The 24320-nt window shown below is 37.0% G+C and overlaps 1 protein-coding gene across 3 annotated transcripts in view; it reads left to right on the forward strand.

The window, feature by feature from the left end:
• The window catches only part of LOC128014322 (N-acetyl-beta-glucosaminyl-glycoprotein 4-beta-N-acetylgalactosaminyltransferase 1), a 158685-nt gene that overhangs the window by 13013 nt on the left and 121352 nt on the right, over positions 1–24320 (forward strand). The gene's annotated exons all lie outside the window — the stretch shown is intronic.

The raw sequence follows: 24320 nt of genomic DNA on the forward strand, positions 1-24320 counted from the left end.
TCATCCTTTTTTTTTTTTTGTGAACTTATGGAGCGCCCACACTTCTGTTTTAAATCCGTTAATCTTAATTAGCCTATTTAAGTCGGATATATTTCGCATAGCCTATAAAAAAAAAAAAAAAAAAACATGAAAACAAATTGTTATTTTTATGTTGGGCCTATTACTTAGTAGGCTATAAATTTTCCTTAAAGCATCCCATTTTGTCCCAGGGCTTAGAACCTGTGCCCTAGTCAGGTCCATGCAGAAACTTGTGAACGATGCTCTGCGTCATCGTTTAGTGACAGCAGTGAATGCTCCAGGAATGTGTCGGTCACAGCGCCTATTAATCGCTGTTTTGAATCCAGCAATTATTTATTTAGAAATGATAAGATCTGATTATGACAAGTGTGGTATAAAAGCTTTGTTTATTAGAGGAATAATAGGTTAACTGGAAAATGTTAGATCGCGACCATGCTTTTGGACCCCATAGTCTTCATTTACGCGGCTTTGTTCTGGTTTGCCGGTTGGTCACGAATTTCCACAAATTCAGTATATTTAGGCATCGTTTCTTTTCCTAAATCTTCATAGTCTAACCCTCTAATTTCCCAGGTTTATTTTATTATCTTTCGCTTTTAATAACTGTTTTCGCATCTCTTACTGTGGTAAACATGGCAAGGGAAATTAAAGATTTCATGAATTAAGAATTCGTTCGATTTATTAATTTGTTCCCTTATTTCACTTAAATCATGGGTTATTTAGGGAACAAAATTAATGAAACATGGACAATTGCCACATTAATAATTTGTAGGAATGAATTAACAAGTTGTAGGAATGAATAGACTACCTGTCCTGTCACTGTGTCCCGCAGCCCTGCAAAGCGCACGATATAAAACAGTTATCTGATGAAATGATTAGTAACTACATTTCTATTGCATTTAATGTTGAATAACTTTTATGTTGTTTCTATTTTAATGTACTTTAAAGTTTAAATCACATTAAAAGCTTAATTTGTACATTTTGAATGAATGATGATGCTTTTATATATCGTCACCGTCACTCACAGCCGCTCGCACGTGTTGAGTGCGCATTAGCCGCACGCAGCCCAACACTGAATCGGTTAACCGACCATCGATAGCCTTAATCGATTGCATCTCTTATCGACAATTAATCGATCATCGATTAATCGTTGACATCCCTAGTACAAATAAATGCAGCCTTGCTGAACAGAAGATAATTTTTTAAAACATTATAAAATATTAAAGATCTCAATTTGAACGTAATGTGTGAATGTAAAAAAAAAGCTGTTGTATGGTAATTATTATTTTCATTATTATTGTCTTTTTAATTTTATTCTACAGAACAACGGTGAAATTACAATACTAACATTTATGACTGTTGATGGAGTCGTTGCTTTTTCTCAGCTTTGATTTTGGCAGAAACCCGTAGGAAGAAATTTATAAATAATGACGAGTAACATTGTGTTTTAGCACAGATTTTCCTCATGCTTTGGACTTTGGACTGTGTATTAGAAAACATAAAGTTCTGTAGTTTATTTGCTAATTCTTTAAGACCATTTTCAGTAGATATTATAGGGTCTTTTTGCTTTTTTTTGTTGTTGCTGTTTTCGGGAACATTCTTTGCATCCCTATTGAAAATAGTGATGTATTTCATCCCAAGACTATTACATGTGTGGAGACAGAAGACATCAACATTGATCCATAGCTTATACAAGACCCGTCAGCTCAAAGATATTTGAACCTCAATTGACTTTCATTTTATGGACAAAACATTCTCCAAAATATCCTCTTTTGAAGATATTTTGTCACAATGCATTAAAGCACAAGGCTTGCTTGGCTTTATCAGTGACACATGGGCATTCTTCCTCTCTCACACTCATAGTGTGTCATATTTCAGTGTCCTGGCTGAGAGATGCTTCACATTGAAGTTGGTGTTGCTTTACTGTAAGTGATCCATCTGGTAAAGCTGGATTACAATCGATCATCAAAGGCCTGAAGCTGCTTGAGTGGGCTTTTATTGTGGTTGTGTGTGCAAAGGTCACCTTAACAGTTTGCTCTCTGCACCCACGTTGGCAAGCGATGACAAGAAAAAAGGAAGTGATGTGATCAGTCAATCACACTCAGCGGTGAGCTGTTCCAGTATGTGCTTTGTCATACTGGTACCAAGCAAAGATTTGGTTACGAATTGAGCAGGAACAAGGTTGCATTCTCTGTACAGGTGGAAATTAAATGTCTACCCCTGTCCCAAATGCGGTACTTGTGGACTCGTGGTCTACAAATGTATTAAAAAATTATATTTATCAATGTGAATGACAGTGATTTGGATGCATCTCTTATATGAAATGTGATATGTTTGTAATTTGTAAAAACATAAAGACCTGGAGATCATCCTGACTGTATCAAGTGCAATAAATTTCTTAAAATATCAGATAATTTGACCTTTTTATGACATAAGGTTATTTCAGTTAAAAGTTCTAAACTATGTTGTAAATAGTACAATAGTAAATAGTACAATAGTCAAGAATTTTACAATAAGGTTCCATTTGTCAGCTATATTTAATGTATTTACTAATACATTTTTTACAGTACTTAATCTTTCTTAACATTGGTTCATAAAAATACAACTGTTTATTGATAACATTATTTTTTATTTTTATTTTAATGTATACATTTTAAAATCAACATTAGCTAAGATTAATAAATTTGTTAGAAACATTTTTATTGTTAGTTTGTTACTTAATGCAGTTTCCTAATGTTAACAAATGGAATTTTACTGTAAAGTGTTACTGAAATTTCTCGCAACCACACAAATACAAAGATTACAAGATTTTTGCATTTGTTCATCTTGTAACTCTCATTTGTAATTGACACAGATTTAAATGTAAAGCATCAAAGCTCTGTTAGGCTCCTAAAAAAACCCTCTAATTTTTACAGTCCATAGTCGAAAGTAGAAAACCATGTGTATTAAACATATAATACTTCCATTTCTTACGGCCTCGTTTTCATTTGCCTTAAATGGAATATGTGGTTTGGTCTGAGGTCTACAGGGCCAGCCTTTATCTTCAGAGTTTCAGTCCTTCTTTGAGCGCAGTCAAACTGATTCTGAACTGTTCCTAGTGATGTGTATGTAGATCTGCTGACTGGGAAAAAAAAGGTTTCAGTAGCATTTGGGGTTTATTCTACGGTAGAATCAGATTTTTCAAAATTAGATGCACTTGGTAATTTAAATTGGACTAATTTGCCTTGGTTTTAATGTGACTCTGCAGAGCAAACAACGGGACATCATCATTTTAATGTGCCTGTAGCAGGTGGGATTCTTTCCAGTGTATCATAGCCAACATAAATCCAGCGGGATGTTGGAAAATGCACTGGAAAACCAGTGGAAATTAAAAATGACTCATCAGTACTTCTTCCATTTCCTGGAGGTTCAAGGCACCAGATTAGTGTGTTCGTGTTTTGGATAGTAGCTTCCAAATGGCAGTCTTATCATACCAGAAAATGTGATTGGCAGACAAATCCATGATTTTAGAGGTACTACTAAAATGAAAATGAACATTTGAATCAGATCGGACTTGTTTAGTCAGACTGAACGCTAAGTATCCTTCTTGTTTTTTTTGAACATCTGACACCCCCCATAAATGGCATCATTTAGATGTATTTACACCGCAATTACAATTTCATAACAAAGATTGTTTAAAAAAATATTTAGAATATTGAAATGTTGTCTTAATTATTGCCTGAATTGGTGATTTTTTTTATTCAACGAATTTGTGCGAACAGCTGAGTCATTCAGAAATGAAGCAAGTGACTGTCTGTATGACCGAATTAATGGATCATTGATTCGTTTAAAATGCTGATTCATTTAGAAACGACACACTACTGTCCGGGGGGTGGGGGGTTGGCTATACTTTGTTAATTGAGTTTTTCTTTTTCACCCACGAACATAAGGATACTGATAAATGCAGGGCACAAGACTGGCTTTCTCCGTCTTGTTTGAAGCTCCTATGAAATAAAGAGAGAAAATACTGTCAGGTTCAACAGTATGATGAATAAATATTAATGGTAAAACTTTAAAATATTATACAATGATAATGTAACATGAATGAACTATGAACAATACATTTATTACTCGATTTATTAATCTTTGTTAACTTAAAAAAAATAGAGTCATTCATTGTTCATGTTTGTTCACAGTGCATTAATGTTTAAAAACACAGCTTGTGATTTTAATAATTCATAAGTTTCAAATGCTGAAATTAATGAACTAAGATTAATATATTCTGTGGAAATGTTGTTCAAACGTGGTACTTATTAAAATAATCATCCGTTACTTCAATATAAGAACACAGAAAACTGCTTTTAACAGGTCAATATAACGTTTCCCATTCTATGACTAGTAAAATAAACGCTGCTGAACACGGCTCTCCTCGGAGTAGCTGCGAGCGCTGAGTCTTCTTCTTGTGTGACAGGTGTCAGCGTTAAGGCACAATATTGCCACCTGGGATCTCAACCAGGTACTGGCGCTGGAGTATTTACATGTGGTGTTATCATAAGAGAGCTGTTAATCACTTATTCAACTAATGCTTCATTACTTAACTTTTTTAAGGCAACGAGTTACCTCAGTTTTTTTAACTTATCCGGGTTTATAGTGATTTTAGATATTGCGGTTATTGCTAATACCAGTATATCGTCACACAGTAAATTAACACGATATCGATAATTGTTGCTTTGAAAATCACGGTTATCATCAATATAATGTATATCGCGACACCCCTAGTTTGAAACTGTTTTCATTGCCAAAACAGAGATAATAATGTGACTAATACTAATATTGAACTGTTCAAAAAAATCTCATTTGCAATCGTGCTGGTATTTGAGAAAAAACAGGGTGCTTGCCTACTGTTTGTAATATTGGTTAACCATCTCATCTAGAAATATAAGACAAAAACTACATTTTTGGTCAAGTATATTGAATTTTGGGGTCATTCAGCTATACCACATCACACATCGAAAGTCTGGATTCTGAAGGCTTGTTTTTGGCAAAGTAAGTTACAAACTGGATACTGTCAGCTTCCATGTTGTTTAAACAACAGTTCTAAAACAATAGTCTATGCTTTTATTGCACATACCTACTTTAAAAGCTCCATTTATTGCCTTGAAGAAAGCATTTCTGAATTTCTCCTTTCTTTGTTAAATGGAAGACACAAAGTTATACAGGTAAGAGAATGGCATTAGGATGAATGAAGGATGGATTTTCATTTTTGGCAGAACATCTCTTGTATAAAGAGCATCTAAAAGGAAACTCCAGCCTTCTTCTGAAGTCTTTACTCATTAACCGCTGTCAGTCGTAGGTCAGCATGGACTTGATATCCACCCGGAAGCTTCTGCAGTGTGTTTTGTAAACCAGCACTCAAGGTGCTTTCATTGTTTTTTTTGTATTCTGCCCAGTTGAGATAAAGTGCCCTCAGGCTAACAGAACAAACGTTCTCATCTCTGCCGGGAGCAAACCGACACCACCCTGGTCTGAAACTTACACTTGGGAGCACAAGAGAGGATCGAGTCATAAAAGGACACTTTAAATGACTGGTTAATGTTTGGCCAGCCCCAGGTGTCTCAGGAGTGGCTCCGAATACGTTAGCCGGATGAAATCACAGTCAGAAGCGGTTAATCTACAGCGTGCGAAGCCTCGGGGAATGATGTTTTACATACAAAGTCTCCACAGGTGCTGTGTGCTTTGAAAAGTGTTTAGGGATTTGCGTTCAAAGCAAAGGCTGTTTTTGTCCACCTGCTCCACGGTTACAAATCCACACATTTGACTGTGTGTTTATTTGTCATTTGGTAGAGTCATCAAGCCATTTGGAGTGTGTTTGTTGGTAAATATTAGAATGCATAATTACATTTGTATTGTTGTTGTTAGTGCTGGGAAATGATTCATCGTAATCAATCACATCCAAAATAAAAGCTTTTGGATGATAAATATATATGTGTGTACTGTGTATGTTTATTTTGTATACACACACATGCATGTATATATTTAAGAAAACAATGTTTTTATGTATTAATAAATATATTTATATATAATATAAATTATATTCATTTAAATATATACACATTTTCAAAATGTATATTGTATGTTGTGTCTCTATATACATTATAGTGTCTTAAGGGTGTACTCACACTAGCCAGTTTGAACCGTGCCCGAGTGCGTTTGACCACCAAAGCGCGGTTCGTTTGACTAGTGTGAGTGCTCCGAAAGAGGTGGGCCAGAGCACGGTTCAGTTGGACTCGGGCGCGGTTTGCATGCAGTGTGAGCGATAACCGTGCCGGAGCATGGAAAAGGATGCGTTGCGTCATGGTTTTGCGCAGAGGTGGGTAGTAACGAGTTACATTTACTTCGTTACATTTACTTGAGTAATTTTTCGGGGTAACGAATACTTTTCGGAGTATATTTAAAGATGGGTACTTTATACTCTTACTTGAGTACATTTTTTGGGAAAAATCTGTACTTTTACTTCGTTACTGTGGGCGACGCCCCTCTCGTTACTTTATCTTAATGCAATAAATGCTTCAGTTTATTCCAAACGCGCCGTCTACTTTTCTCTGGTCAATGAGCGATGCCCATTCGCGAATGATTCATTCTTTTGAGTCAACTCTGTTCAAAGGCTTGATCAAACCAATTGGCAAACGAGTGAATTGGTTCATGAATCAGTTTGAAGGAGTCGTTCAGTTCCATGCTGCACGCGCTGAGCTCTGAAGCGGTTCACTCAGAGTTGTAACGTTTAAGAATATCAGCAGCGTTGAAAACGGGGCTATGGAACTGCACTGAATTGAAAGCTAATCTGCAAAGGCTATTATTTGCTTGCGATGGAGATCCTTATTAGATGAACGCGTGTGCTGTCTACTGTTTAACAGGTAATAACTTGGGCTACATTCGATTACAGTACACGATACCACTGTGACATTAGTTTGTTGTACGTGTGTGGCTTATAACAGGTTGAATGCAGCTTCCAAAAGACAAACAATAGCCGATTAAGATTCTATTAATTTTAATACAATCCCACCAGTGCGAGTACGTTCAGCAAGTCATATCATCAGCTGCTAAATTCAGATATGTGATCGCTTGCTGGCGCTGAGCCAGAGACAGACGCGTTTTTACAGCGCTGCGCATTATAACCAATCACACACGGTTCTGTTCCGATGAGTCATCGCTGAAATGCCGGTGCTTCCTTCACTCGCTCACTGACTGAATACCTCTTTCTGGCGAATTCTCTCGTCAGAAACAACAAAGTGCAGATGTGTGTACGAATCTATAATTAAGATATTGATTTCACAGTGTTAACAGTTTCAGTGATTTTAATGGTAGTTTCTGAGAGTGAATGAAATCTAGACTGTCAGTGAAAATTATGTTTAATAATGTAAATGTTATTTGCTCTCTTTCTGAACAATGAAAGATTAGTAGCAATATTTATATCACATTAACTTTCAATGTTAAATTCACATTTAAAATAAAGTCAGTCGTATTAAAAATATGTTATGGCATGACAGCTATATTTGTTACTTAAATAAACAGGCAGGGTTTTATAATAAATTACATAAATTGGATTAAAGGCTGATGAAATATATACATTTATACACACACACATTACATACATTTTTTGTCTATATATCTATATAAAAAAAGGCTCCGTATATATGACCCAAAGTAACTAGTAACTAACTACTTGAGTAGATTTTTTATCCGATACTCTTTTACTCTTACTCAAGTAACTATTCAAGACTAGTACTTTTACTTTTACTTGAGTAAATATTTCTAGAATTACTTTTACTTTTACTTGAGTAAAGTTTTTGGGTACTCTACCCACCTCTGGTTTTGCGACGCTCCAAAACCAACATGGCAGGGAAAGGGTCGCTTTGGTCTAAGGCAGAGGTGCAAAACGCATAAAAACTAAAAACTGCAAAGTCCTTGCTGCACTTCAGCTGGTACCTTGCAAACATCCTCATACGAGCAGCACAATTACATGAAAATTTTCGCGCCATTAAGGCGACACATCTGTTTAACAACAGGCTGAGAGGGTGAGAGGGCTGTGGACCAAACGACATAAAATTATCCACAAAGAAAACAGAGCAATGGACTCCATTGTGTTCAGAGAGCGCCGCTCTTCCTGTTTATCCCAAAACCGTCGCACCATAATGACGTAAGCGTGCTCCGGCACGAATGATGAAACCCTATATGTGAACATAGACAGTAAAAGAAATGGACACAGCGACCCCATTGGAACTCAATTGAGACAAGTGAAGCCCATTTTTAGCGTTTTTTAGCACTTCCGTTTCTGATGCGCAGACTCAAACGAAGCTTGATGACGTCAGCAACCTGTCTGACAGATGTAAATCTTCTAGTAGCTGTGCGTGCAAACTGCCATCGTTAATCTTGCAGAGATGGCGAGCTTGAGCGGGGAGTTCTTTGTCGTGAGTGAGCAGGAGTAAGTATTCTGATTAATTATTTTGTATAGTAGTTTAAAATGTAACGCCAGTACGCCATATTAAGTTAATTGGCTGCGACAGAGAGACGAGTGGTTATGACGCAATCGTTAGCCTATTTTTTACAAAAACTGTTTCTACGGGGCCATAATGTAACATAGAAGGTAATGGAGCCCTTTATACATTGTCGTGTATCTTTAGAAATAAATAATGGACAAACGGAGTCTTTAAATGCCTCAGATGTAAAGTTATTCGCTGTCAAAGTGACGCAAAAATGAATGGGAGTCAATGGGATGCTAACACAAGTGAAGTTCTGCTAAAAGATGGCAGCCCCCACCCGACTTCAACTTCCGGTCGAGTTCCTTGCCCCCTGTATGTGAGTGCAGGCCAGAGGGGGAGTGGGGAGGGGGGACAATCGTATTCGGGCCCGGTTCATGGCAAATGTGCCTAGTGTGAGTACACGCTAATAGACACACAAACAATTTATTTTTATTTTTATGTGATTTATCGTGATTAATCATTGCCTAGCATTAATAGTCATATTTTACAATACTGGTTTTTTTTAGGTTTTTAAAATAAAAATTTTATGCTTTTATTCGATGCTACATGTATTTGATTTGATAAATGCAGCATTGCATAAAATTGTGAAAAATTATTCCAATTTAAAATAACTCCTATGTTAAAATGTAGGAGATGTAATTTCAGCATCACTCAGAAATCATTCTACTGATTTGCTACTCAGTTATTATTTATGTTGGTACTCAACTGTTATTTTTCTGCTTAATATCTTGTTGAAGTCATAATACTTTTTTCAGGATTGTTTGACTAATAGAGGACTCAAAAGAACAATAAGTACATACACATCTCTTGCAGTGATAGTGATTTTTTTTGTGATTTGATCATTCTCATTTTCTTTTACATGCCTCCCTCAAGTAATCTAGTCAAATTTGCATCTGCCGTGGGGATATTTTCCAGCGTTTCTCATCTAGCCTGTTAGAAAGTGTTGTAGCTCTCTTGTCTCTGAGCTCAGTTCCCTGTGAAGTGCTCTTGTTAGGGTTTGATTAGGGGAGGCTGGATGGAGATCAGCATGTAAAGGTGACTTATAACAGTCATCTCAGATCTGAGATCGCAGAACCACCTCCTGCAGTCTGATGGGTTCTGCTCAGAGTCTGTCTGATAGGATCGAAACACTGTGGCTTTTCTTCCTGCTCTGATTCTGCGTTGTGTATTAGTGTGTAGATTATGGGTGAATCTCATGTTCAGGCAGGGTTATTATGGTTAAATCTAAAACCAAAACTTTACAAATATGTTGGTTACTTAACAAAACAATACAATAAAATGAATATTAAAAGTAAGCATTTATTATTTAAGCTAGTTGGTGTAGAAAAAATGTTCTGTCAAAAATTAACTGATTTTAACACTGATTTATATCAGTGCTTTGGCAGTGGTTTTTTGTGACTTATTTTCACTACTGAATTATGTAAAGTGGGACCTGTGTTGTCATGCTACTTGTTTTCAATCAAATTAAGATCTTCTAGCTGGATTCTTTGCTCCCAGAGTGGCTTTATTGCTTTATTAAGCAGCAGATTTGGTTTTTGAAGACTTTGTTATTCGACTCCGTCGGTATCTGCAAAATATGCCCTCAGTGAAGAGTATATTTGTTTGATACTAACAGCCCAATCTCATTCTGTTGACTAATTAGGCAGTTAGCAACTGTCAGGGTGCAACGCTAGATTCATCTTTCCCGTGGTATTTTATTTCCATCTTGTTTGTCTGACAGGCGTTTCATAGCAAACACACTGTAGATGCAAACTGTTGGCATCATTTATAAGGGATTCACTTTTTAAAATGCCGCTTTACCACAAAAACAGAAAACAACAACAACAGTGTTCTCTTCTTTAATTTGAGCTCTGCTTTTTGGCGTCTGGGATTGTTTATGTGTCATAGGTGCTGAAATATATTTTAAATGAATATGTCTGTAGTAAGCTAAGCTATGCAAACGGGTCTGGAGCTGATTTTCCTGGAAAGCCCACATTGTGAGTCAGCTCAGATCTCCCAGATGACTACAGGAAGTGGTTTGGTGATAAATCAGGCAGGATATATGTTATCTAGAGCTCTCCTGACAGCAGTTTTCACAGCCTTGCCAACAGTGAGAACTTTATAAAAAGATTTATTTCATTTTTTTGCACTTGAAATAGAAAAAAAAGTAGTAGTAGGAGTAGTAATAATAGTAATAGTAGCATGCACTGATATATATATAATTGTTTATTATGCTTATCGTTGTTATTTTTTTTAACAGAGAATTTTTACAAGAAAAAAAACAAAAAACAAATATATATATATATATATATATATATATATATATATATATATATATATATATATATAAAATGTTCATAAATCGCTTAGTTTAGTCTGGTTACATTTAATTTTTCACCATATACATTATACAAAAGTCAATTAACAAAAACTTAAGCTACTTCTCGAAGTTGTAAATGAAGCCGATTATAAGAATACATTTTTAACGAGAGATACAATTTCATTTCACGCACACAAAATAGATTTTTTTCTTGCATATCATGTGCAGGGCTCAGTAGTTTTTTATTATTTTAGAGTAAAAATTGTTTCTACATAAAATTTTCTTCAATGTCGTGTCAACAAAACTTATTTTAAAGTTAAAAACAAACATTGTTGGAGTACGTTTTACAAGAAAATACCGTTTCAGTCTTCATTCCTCAAATTTTCATTAGCGCTATCTATTTCTACACCATTTTTCAATGTACAGTAAACTTTTATTTAAATTAATTTTTTTTTCGAAGTAGTAAGCAAAACAGCGATTATTGGAATGTTTTACAAGAAAATGCTGTAATTCTCCAAATCTGTTCTGATGAAGAAACAAACCCGAGGACAAGTACATTTTAAACATATCTTTAATTGAACTATTGCTTTAAACCCCTACTATAATGTAGACTTCACTGTTTAAGCAATATATCTGCAGTGATTCATGTTGCAAATATGAGAATTAGATTGGTATCGAAAACTTGAAAACAAAAAAAAGATCCACACCAATATGATTAAACTCATTTTGAACATCCTGACAGATAACCAGCATCTAATCACTCATTACTTGGTAATGATGACAACAAATGAAATAACAGAGTCAGCACCACAACCAAGGTTTGATGTCTTCTCATACAAAAACAGAGATTACCGCTCTGGTTTGGCCAGCCATTCCCACCAAAATGCTGAGAAGCAAACAGTAACATTTCAAAGCCAACATATCTTATTAGATCATCTCACAACAGAAACAAGAACAGAAGCAACAGGAAATGCTCTTCAAACAGTGACCGAAGTGAGAGTATACTGCAAAAAAAGGTACAATCTTCCTCCTTGGCATCCACTGCTGAAAAATCTCAGTTTGCACCGCGTCTCAAAGAGGAGAGCGAGTGGCTTTTCAGAGTGACTTACCGTGTGATTGAAGGCAACTGAAGCGGTGAAGTTATGCTTTTTGTTAAAAAGATCTTGCAAAAATAAACTGACACTTCAAAAGAAAAATAATATACAATGCTACTGTAAAACACTCTTTCTTAGCTTAGTGTACATAGGAAAAAAATGACTGAGAAACATTTTTTCACTGTTTCAGTAACAATTAGAATGCCTTACATGCATCGCTTGCTCACCAATGGATGCTCTGCAGTGAATGGGTGCCGTCAGAACGAGAGTCCAAACAGCTGCTAAAAAAAGTAATCCACACCACTCCAATCCATCAATCAACATCTTGTGAAGAGAAAAGATGTGTTTTTGGTAAGATGCAACTTTAAACCATAATTTCTCTGGGGAAAAGCGATATTTTGAATTAAGGGCTTTATTTGAAATTTGAAAACATCTTAATGGTGGATTTGTTTCTTACACATACACAGCTTTTCACTTCACAAGATGTTAACTGATGGACTGGAGTGGTCTGGTTTACTTGTGATGCTTTTATCCGCTGTTTGGACTCTCATTCTGACGGCACCCATTCACTGCAGAGGATCCATCCATTGGTGAGCAACTGAAATGATGCTGAATTACTTACATTTACATTTAGTCATTTAGCAGACGCTTTATCCAAAGCGACTTACAAATGAGGACAATGGAAGCAATCAAAAACAACAACAACAAAAAAATCACTGTTCTGATGATCAAACAAACTCTATAACATATTACATGACCAGAGGGTGAGTAAATATCTCAAATAAACTATTTACTCATTTTCAATAAATGAGTTGGACCATATACTGAAGAAAACGTAACCACCACGTGTCCAACATGCATGTGAACTCCTCTAATAAAATATAAGAAGTAAGAAAGACAAATAAAGAATAAAATATCAACAGCAAAAAGTAAAGGCAGATAAATGCCTCCCTCCTTAAAGATCCTACTCTCTTTTCTCACCCGAGATTAACGGCACCCATTAACTAACACTCAGCACTTTTGTCCCCTGTCTGTTGTAATCTTGGTGGATGGATGCAGTTAAAAGTAATTAGTTTTGGCTGCTAATAATTGAAAGTCTCTCAACAGGGGAGACACTGTCTCACAGCCACAGAAAGCTCGTTTTAGTGGAAGCATCCCTCACTTTCTCTCACCCAATCTGAAAGGTGCTGTAGCATTAAATCCGTTACAGTATGTCTCGGATAAAGGACTGTTTATTTTATTGATTGGGGGGTCATATAGCCTCAGGAAGGATTCTTCAGTTCAAACTCCAGTGAGATGAGCGGGTGAAGAGGTTGAGCCGTCTAGACTACAACCCTGAGGCAGATGATCCTGAACTTGGGGTTTACAGAATGGATTTTCAGTTTTTTAGCATAGCATGATAGCAGTACTCTTAAACAAACCAAACAACTAATCTGATATATATCTTTCAACCTCTAATTTCTGCAATTCTGCACTCTAAAACATAAAAGTTACTTTTTCACATCTATGATTCCATGAAGAACCTTTAAAGGAATAGGTCACCCAAAACTGACAATTTGCTGTTAATTTACATGCCAAGATGTAGAATCTTGCGTAACCTTTAGACTGAAGGTCTGGAATTCATGGCAGCATTCATTGTCTAAGAGGACGTTTGACCAAAATGTCAAACAACCAATCACTGTTCATTTCGTTCATCGTCACGTTTCGAGGCGTGGAAATGTCGCCACAATAACAGACCTGTTAAAACTGTTTAAAGTTTAAAATGTATTTTAAAGATACAATGCTGCAAACTTTAAATATTTCACATGCTTTTGAAAATCCAGTGTTTAGTTGATCCTGGTAAGCGACCGTCGTCACAGTTGTAAACACGGAAGCATCTGAAACAGTTCTCGGCTCAAGCAGCTCAGATCTATAAGTTACTCGATCAAAAATCACTTTTAGACATCCGACAGTCACTCTGACTCAAAATGAGCCAAAATATTGACGCATCTGAACCTATGAATAAACGTATTTAGTGCTCCAGTTCCTCCGGTAGTCACTGAACTGAGGAACTGATTCAAATCAAAGACCGATGAGTTGATATGCGCATGTGTGAACCAAGAACTTGAATACAGGGGCAAAATAAAAGTTTTCATGGTTTCTTATTGTTTATGTAAAACGGTTTTCACTTTATATGTGTTAGACACATTAAGTGGCCGTTCACATGTCGCGCTTAATATTATGCTTCAATTGCATCAATTATAAGTGTTACTGCTGCCCGTCTTCATTGGAAATAATGAACTTAAATGTGTAAAAGACGCGATAAGACGTGATATGTCCAAAACACCAATGTTTCATATCATTATTGGCTCCTTTTATTAATATAATTTTGTAGACATTACATCACTGATAACGTAACCAAATTTGTGAATTTAAAAGAACTGTCCGAAACCACCAGTTTGCCCAAGATTACACGCGACAGTAACTAGCTGCAATGGCGGCACGCAAAATTTGGAGTAAAATTTTGAAATCATTTTGTGAGACCTTATAACCATATTGAAAGCAACAATAGATAGTTTCCTTAGATCTTGAAAATCAATTAAAGATATATGTTAAAACTTAAAGTGAACCAACGAGTGTATTCCATAACAAAGATGGCATCAGTCGCTCTGTACGAACATTTCATGATGTTAAAAGGTTTGATATTTATTAATAAGATCATAAACTTTCCATTTCGTTGTGAGTGCAGTGCGCCTCCAGAGAGAGCACACCCCCACATGATTTTGATTGGCCGTGATATTTGATTGATTGTTGGGTCGCATTTTATCATCGTGTTTGGTGTGGACACCCAAATTGCTTGTCGCTGGAATCTTGTTGCATATAGTTAGGACACAATGTGATGTTCAGTTCCTTGCACAATTCAATTGTTTTGCTTAATAAGATAATAAGAGCTAAATATAACCCTTTGTTTTTTTTTTACCCTATATGGTAAAAAATGTTATGGAATCTTTGAAATGCAAGAACTATGACTTATCCAACTGGATGTAAAAATGCTAAAATGCTTCTTCTTTGGCATCACTGTGAAACCCCCCTTTTAGAACCCTTATTTTAAGAGTATGTCCATTTATTCATTGACGTGCCCTTGAGATACACAGCGACCTTCTTTGGTGGACATTAAAAGCAGCATCCATTCATAAGCACTTGCTATTTTTCATCAGCTCACCGAAAAATGCTTCTCGTTCATTTTGAGCCCAGGCTTGATGCTAAAATCAGGCTTTTATATCTCGGAAAGGGGTTTACTGTTTTACTGCCCTTGGGCTTTGTTCTGAAAGTTCACCGATTTTAGCTTTTGTTTACACTGGTGAAATAGGATGCCTTTTGAAAAATGATTTAATGGCTTATAGCTTTAGATTTCATTTCACTGAGACACAGCACAAATAGATGGCAATAATAACAGTGCTCAAATGAATTTGGTTGGATATGATGGTTGATATTGGTCTTATTTGCTGAGATGAAATCTGTGTTTGGTGACGAGAGAAAAATAAATGAGGTTTTCATTGGTAATGCATTATAAACTATTAAATTGAATTGTAGAATAGAGGTGAATCAGGTGAGGAAATGGAGAACACAATAATAGTGAATATGCCTGGAGATACCAGTACCTGAAGTACCTTGAGTTTTTAGAAAGTGACCGCAATGATTGATCATTAAGCACTGTAATTGTGTGACATTTCACTAGCTTATTAAAAGAGCCTTTTGATTACACTCAGTCTATATATATATATATATATATATATATATATATATATATATATATATATATATATATATATATATATTAGGGGTGTAACGATACGCGTATTCGTATTGAACCGTTCGGTACGAGGCTTTCGGTTCGGTACGCGGTACGCATTATGTACCGAACGGTTCGTTGGGCTAATTAATTATATTTGGAAAATAAATAAAAAAATTGTAAAATATAATGATATGCGTTCAACAAGGTAGCCCAATAACCCAAACGACGTAACAGGCAACGCCCCTGACACCCCCGAAGAAGAAAAAAAAAAACACCAACTTATATGTTTATGTTAGACTACTAAGTCAGGCGCTCGCTCACTCAGCACGCGCTGAAGGCTCGTTGCAAAATGGCCAATGCGTTTAACAGACCAGAAATATAAGATCCTCAAGTAACCAACAGGTCTGGTGTTTGGGTGCACTTTACCAATCGATCGGGGCATCCAAACAAGCACGGAAATCAAAATGGACTAGTACTGTACTGTGTCAGAATTTCCTGAGCAGTACGATACAATTAACAGGCCTGCACGTTATTAGATAGAAGAACTGTTATAAATAGAACGTATGCACGGGCAGTTTTGAAAACTCCACCTACTTTGCTCTTGGCATAGTGCTGCGCAAATCGCTTTGTATCTGAAGGGCAACGCTGAGCCCAGGGTCCAGCGCAGCGCAGCGCATATCGCGTCCTGTGTGAAAGACCCTTTAGTCATTTTGCAAGGAGCCTTCAGCGCGTACTGCGTGAGCGAGCGCCTTACTCTGTAGTGGAAAACGCAGGTTTTAAGAACATGCTTAATGTAATTGAGCCCCGTTACAATATTCCTTCACGAGCCCATTTCAGCCAGACCGTAATTCCTGCTTTGTTCCAAAAAACATAAGCCCTATAGAGAACCAATTGAGTAAAAACACACTCAATATAAAGAGTTCTAGAGTTCCATAAAAAGTTTAATCTTTGTATTTGTTCATAACTACTACAACAATATAACATTTTCATTTTCTTTTTAATAAGGATCTGTTTTTGCTTTATACAGTATGCTGCTAAGAAAACACCATAGAAGATGGGTAAAGAATAGCTCCATCATTGTTCAATGTAAAAAAAAAAAAAAAAAAACATACTTTGTTAGTTTTATTTAAAAAAATGTTTTTAAATCAAGGAAATGTATCTGCCATTTTTTTCTTTTTGCTGTATCTAAAACATACCGAACCGTACCGAACCGAACCGAGACACCAGTGAATCGTATCGAACCGAACCGTGAATTTTGTGAACCGTTACACCCCTAATATATATATATTAGGGCTGGGACTCGATTAAAAAAATTAATCAAATTAATTAGAGGCTTTGTAATTAATTAATCGAAATTAATCGCATTTTAATCGCATATAAATATTTGACCTGAGAACAGTGAGAAGTAATTTTTTTTCACATGGATTTATAGTATACCATTGAATAATGACTGAATACATAAGCTTAAGCAACAAAATATTGTTTATTTTTGTTCAACCAAGTCTAGCAGACCAGTGCAATTTTTTGCCATAAAGTGTAGCAATAGCATATTTAGAAACAATTTAGAAATAGTACATTTCAGAAATTCAGGAAGCTTATAGGTGCTGGAACCTTCTGTAAAGTTTTTTTTTTTTGTAAAACACAATACTGTCAATTACATTCAGAACATTAGAAACACTGACTATTAGAAAACATCTCTCTGTTGCTTCAGAGGCCATAACATACTAAGTCCAACTCTCAATAACCTTGGCCAAAACAATAAAGAGTTCAACATAAACTGTTGCACCAACAAAATAATACATAGTTCAACATAAAGTGTAAAGTCCACGCTAGCTGCTATATGTTTTGCGTTGAGGTGATACTTGAGGCTCGGTCCGCCGAAACTCATCCAGTGAGAAACGTTCCGCGGTGCAAAAATACGTTATTAAAAATGCGGGAATTTTGTTTCTGTAATTAATTAATCTTAGTTAACGCGTTATTGTGTAATTAATTAATCTCAATTAACGCGTTAAAGTCCCGGCCCTATATATATATATATATATATATATATATATATATATTATTATTATTATTATTATTATATTTTTTTTTTTTTTTTTTTTTTTTTTTTTGTACTGATACATCTTCTGATGCACCAGGGCACATCATCAGTGATGTATCCTGAGGTCATCGGGTGTTTCGGGTCTCTCAAACATCAGACACCCTCACTCAGGCGACCCAGCTGAAACTGATCAAGCCTCAACCACGGTTCCGCTCTCTTAATCCAGAGCCACCTAGAGGCTTTCTCCGCTGCCTCTGTGCTGTTACAGATGGCTCTTGTCCTCCTTTCGCCTGTGATGCCGAGTGCAGTATATGCCCTACAGAGGGACTGTCCAGCAAAGCCTCTGCACTCTACCTCTACAGGCAAGCACCTTGCCTTCCAGCCTTGTTTGTGGCAGTCGCTGACTAAGGTAGTGTCAGTTTGCAGCTGTTTCCATAGAGTCCCATGGCACGGTGAGCTCCAGCATTACAACATTTTTTGTCGCCTCAGATACCAGGATGATGTCAGGTCTGAGTGAGGTCTTGACTACATGCTGGGGGAACTTGAGCTGCTTGCCCAGGTCTACTGACAGCTGCCAGTCCTGTGCAGTTTGGAGAAGCCCTGCTGTTCCTTTCTTTGTACCTGGCTTTTCTCCGGCTCTAATTAAGATGATGGTTTGCTTCCCAGGTCTGGACTTTTGGCAGATGGAAACAGCACTAGAGATGCTCTCTGCGATAGTCTTGAGCACCTGATCATGACGCCAGCGGTATCGGCCTTCCCCCAGAGATTTTGGGCAACAACTCAATACGTGCTCAAAGGTACCCTTGTTCTTCTGGCAGAGGGGACATGCTGGTGATTCGGACAAGCCCCAGCAGTGCAGGTTAGACGGGCTGGGAAGAACATCATAGACCGCCTGGACCAGGAACTTGATGCGGTGTGGTTCTGCCCTCCACAGGTCAGTCCACGAGATCTTCCTATCCACAACATGCTCCCATCTAGTCCATGCACCTTGCTGTCTCATCCCCACCGGTCTGCTGGTCCTCTCCTCCTCCACAGCTGCTCTGACTTCCTTCTGAACCAGTTGCCGCCGCTCCTTCCCCCTCGCTTTATCTTAACGGGAGGCTGCAACGGCTCCTAGTCCAGCCCTTCCTCTGGCCACAGTTCCCACTAGGACTCCATGGCGCAAACGGGACTCTGCCTGCTCCACTGCCACCTCTGCTCTCCACTTCCTGCCAGTCTTAACTACCACCCCTGCCCCAGAGACTTTTGGGTCTGCTGATTCCCGGAACTGCAGCACCTCTCTTGCACACAAAACCTTAAACTCCTCCTCGATAGATTTCAGAGGTAGTGTCAGTTTGCAGCTGTTTCCATAGAGTGCGATGTTGCTTAAGCTCCGCGGTAGACCCAACCATCTCCTCAGATAGCGGCTGACTCTCCTCTCCAGGTCTGTAATGGTGGAAATCGGGAATTCATACAGAAGCAGTGGCCACAGTATCCTCGGCAGAATCCGGTGCTGGTAGATCCAAGCCTTGAATTTGCTGGATAGGCCTGTTTTGTCGACGCTCTTCAGCCATTTATCCTACTCTTCACAGGTGTTCTTTATTGAAGCTGTGTCCCTGAGGCTGCTGTCAAAGTACCTCCCTAGGCTTTTCACAGGCTTCTCGGAGATGGTAATCATCGGTGTTCCTGAGATCGAAAACCGGAACCTGTCGACCACTTTGCCCTTCTTCAGGACCAAGGATCTTGACTTTGCTGGCTTAAAAGACATCCTGGACCATCCCAACAGCCTCTCTAGTCCTCTCAAGATCCATCTGGCTCCAGGCACTGACCCGGTGGTCACTGTCAGGTCGTCAAAGAACGCACAGATTGGTGTTTGGCGGATCCCGGTCCTGGATTTGGGGCCTCTACACTCTGGTTCAGCAGATTTTACCGACATGTTCATTGCTAGTGCGAACAGGATCACGGAGATGGTGCAGCATGTGATATTTCCAACCTCCAATCTGTGCGACTCCGATGTTGCTGACCCTGCTGAGACTCTCAGACTGAACTCGGTGTAATAATGCAGAATGAGGTCTCTGACTGTAGCTGGAACATGGTGCCTCTCCAGTGTTTCCCACACCAACTTGTGGGGCATAGAGCCATAGGCATTGGCCAGATCTAACCAGAGGACCACTTGATCTCCCTAGTTCTCCCTTGGTTTTCTAAGGAGCTGCGTGACCACGCCTGTGTGTTCTAAACACCCCGGTACACCAGAAATGCAGCCTTTCTGCACTGAGGTGCCGATGTCTATATATATAATTGTATTAACCTTTGCTTGTTGATTACACAACATGATATCTTCTTATTACATTGCTATCAGTTATATATATTTAAATGTAAGAAATAGTTCAGGTAAAAATGAAAATTTGTTGAAAGTTTACCCCCCCAGGCCATCCAATATGTACCAGTAGATGAGATAGTTTCTTTGTCAGAACAGATTTGGAGAAATGTAGCATTACATCACTTGCTCACTAATGGATCCTCTGCAGTGAATGGGTGCCGTCAGAATGAGAGTCCAAACTAAAAACATCTTGATGGGTATGTTTCTTTCAAACACATGATTTTTCACTTCTCAAGATGTATTGGAGTGTTTTGTGATGTTATTATCAGCTGTTTGGACTCTTATTCTGATGGCACCCATTCACTGAAGAAGATCCACTGGTGAGCAAGTGATGCAATGCTACATTTCTCCAAATCTGATGAAGAAACAAACATTTATTTATTTATTTTGCTTTATTTTTTGTGAACACTCCTACTTGTCATTGACCCAGTTTAGAATATTAACAATAATAGGCTTATCAGATTTTTAAAGTGAGAAGAAAATCTTCCCATTTATTATGGTGCCAATTCATCTGCCGTTTGCAAAAGCCAAATTTGGCAGATGCCAGCATGGACAGTCTGTGTGACATGCCCTCATCATCGAAAACATCCAAATGAGGTCCAATGTCAAATCTGGGTCCTGAATCAGCAGTCTATAGCTTTAAACTCATAATGGAAAATGCACTGAAAAGCTGTGTGTGTCTACTCATCATGTTGTCTTTTATAAACATCTTTGAGGCAGCTTTGTTTGGCTCAGGTTGTAGTTTTGTTGTTGTTAGCATGATCCGGGTGCCAGTTTGAATACAAAGTGTTTTTGTCCCCTGCGGCTAAACCACAGCTCTGAGCAGTAACACGTATTTTAGTGCCTGACCTTAGCAAGCATTTGTTATTTTCCCTCTTCCTCAGATGCACAGCTCGGTCTCGCCACCTGCTCACATCCCACACGAAATTAGCATTTGCACACTGAGCATTGCAACATTTGCTGTAGTTGAATTCATTCAAACTTATGAACAGATATGAAGCGGTTTGATGAGAAGACATGCAGCTAATTTGATACTTCACCTTTATAAAGCCCTTTTATACATCAGCAAATCACACTTTATAGCATTCATAAGTTGATGAGGTCATGGAAAGTTAATTGGAATCATATTTTAATAGGCAAACATTCATAAAATGCCTTATGAATCAAATCGAGCCTCTTTATGTTTAATAAACTTGTGTCTGGCTTCAGTATTAATGAAGCTATAAACTTGATTTCTAAAAAGAAATTATTGACGCATCAGTAAAGCCACACTGGACCTGTATGGACAAAAAAAACATTTTTCAAAATATCTTTCTTTGTATTGCACAGAAGAAAGAAATGCAAACAGGTTTTGAATGACATGCGATGTGAGTAAATGATGAGATAATTAGGATGTTTGGCTGATCTGCCCCTTTAAGAAAAGGAAAAATAATAATAATTAAAATAAAAATGTAAAACATTCTAATCACTAATCACTGTTTATTAAAACCAAAACCATTGAAATAGACTTTAATCTCTTAAATATTTAAACAGAAAATAATAATAATTATTATTATTTTAATTTAGATAGTTCCTAAGGCGACATTCTCAGTTTAATATAGTTTGAGTTTCAATTCTATAATAACTTAAATTGAATAAATTAATTATAAAACTTAAAAAAGACATTATACAGACATGTTTTTAAAAAGTAACAAAGAAAAAATGGCAAAAACACAACAAAAATGATTTTTTTAATTAAAATTATTTACAAAATTATATTAGAATATAAAAGATGCTAAAATTACTTTAATTTAATTTAAGGGTAGAAACCAAGGCAACATTTTTAATTTCAATTTATTTGAAGCTGTATAGTATAAATGAAAAACTACACATTAAAATAAAACAGAACAAAACTTGAACTAAAATGAAGTTAAAACAGAAAACATAAAATTTTATACAATTCTAAATATTAACAAAAATTCTAATAGTACATACATGATGTAAAAATAACAGTGATTTGTACATTAATGTGTGTTTGTGTGTGTATATATACATACATATACATATACATATAAATATATATATATATATATATATATATATATATATATATATGTAAATAATTTATATTTCATTCACTATATGATGATCATTCTCTCTGCAATGTTGAAAGTGCACATTATGAAAAGTGTACAGTACTTAAGTACATATTTTTCACAAACAGTTACAGTTACAATGCACCAATTTTTATTTTTTATTTAATGAGCAACGCGGTGCCATGCACAGATTTTGTTCATTATCTGTATAATAATAATAATAATAATAATAATAATAATAATAATAATGAATCTAGGAAATTAATCTAGGCAGTTCTAGAGCAGTTAATAGAGACTCGTCGTTCTGTTCTGCGATCTTGTCTCGCGTGCTTTTTCATGTGAACCACTAGGACTTGATGTGAATAGGCCAACAACTCCATACGAAACCCTCTCAGTCAGTTGACCCTGAAATGCGATCTTTTTTTGTGCGCGTGTGTTGCGTGTGGAGCCTCTAGTCAAGTCCTTCAGGAAGAGTATTCGGTGGAGAATAATTGGGTGACTGCTGTATAGAGTCTAACAGCAGAAATGCCTGTCTGGATGGCCCATCCTGCTGTTAGGGGTTGTTCCAGACTGCCGAGGCTGAAGGAAAGGACCTCTATTTTTCTTGTCTAGTCTTTTCTCCAGGATGCATTCAGGCTGACAGTGAGATAGACAGGCCAGAGCTGCTCTGTGGGGAATGAAGGGACATCAATTAGCTCACCTCCCACCCCATCCTCTCTCTCTCTCTCTCTCTCTCTCTCTCTCTCTCAAATGAGCCATTCCAGCTACAGGAAGACAGTGGCAGTAGAAATCCATCTTTGTTATCGGCATTTTACTGGGGTTCAGAAACAGTGGTGCTGTTTAACCCTGTAAGCCTGACATATGAATTAATAGTCAGAAAAAAATCTAATATTTTGGAATGGAACCATTCCTTAAAAAAAAATGTAATCCTGACAGCTTGTTACATGATAATTAGTTGTTGAGCAACTAAACAGGCAGAATGTTAAAATGGCAAAAGAGCAATGTTTTTTTTTTTGCTGATGTTGGCAAATATTGTACTGGTCATGTCAAACATACTAATCCTAGTGCAGCCAAGTCAATATTCAATGAATAAGATACCAATCACCAGTGTTTGTACAGAATTGGTAGGCGTTTGCATTTGAACCTTCTGTCGAGATAGCATGCATTAACGCTCCAGTGCACTTCTTGGCCTCAAATATACAGATCCGCTCTCCGGTGGGTGGCACTTCATGGTTCGGTTAGGGTAGCACAGTTTTGTTCCATTTTTGGAATGCCCCATACAGCCTAAAAACTAAAATGGTCTACTTTATAGTTTTCTTGTTATGTGTATATGCGACTGACATTTAAACAACTAAAATACAATTCTAACCACAAAACAGTTTTTAGGGTAAATGGGATAGTTTACCCAAAAATGAAAACTCTGTCAGCATTTACTCCGCCTCATGACGTTTCAAATCCATAAGACTTTAAGTCGGCCTACATGAAAGGAATAGTTCACCCAAAAATGTAAACTTGCTGAGGATTTACTTCAAAAAATTTGATTATTTGCTTTTTCATTGGAACAGATTTCAAGAAATTAAGCACTACATCACTTGCTTACCAATAGATCCTCTTCAGTGAATGGGTGCCGTCAGAATGAGAGTCCAAACGCTTGATGATAAAAACATTCAAAAGTAATCCACACCACTCCAGTCTATCAATTAACATCCCATGAATTGAATTTAAAATAAATTGTTCGTAAGATGTTTTTAGCTTCATAATATTGCTTTCTTCACTGAAAAAGTTGTCTGAATCAGGAGAGAAATATGCACAGATCAACCACCAAGCTTTATAAGCAAAAACAATAATTTAAAACAATACTTTCTGTGTGCAATGGAAACATGGAAGAGAAGAAATTGTTCAATGAAGTAGTTATTTTTGTTTTAATTTGCACACGAAGTATTCTCGTAGCTTCATAACATTACGTTTGAACCACTATTCTCACGCAGACTATTTTAACAATTTCCTTACTACCTTTCTGAGCCTTGAACGTTGTAGTTACGTTGCTGTCTGTGCAAGGTCAGAAAGCTTTTTGATTTCATCAAAAGTATCTTATTCAGTGATGAACAAAGGTTCATAAGGGAGAGTAATTAATAACAGACAT

The sequence above is a fragment of the Carassius gibelio genome, chromosome B25 (genome assembly GCF_023724105.1).
Source record: "Carassius gibelio isolate Cgi1373 ecotype wild population from Czech Republic chromosome B25, carGib1.2-hapl.c, whole genome shotgun sequence".
Classification (NCBI taxonomy): domain Eukaryota; kingdom Metazoa; phylum Chordata; class Actinopteri; order Cypriniformes; family Cyprinidae; genus Carassius; species Carassius gibelio.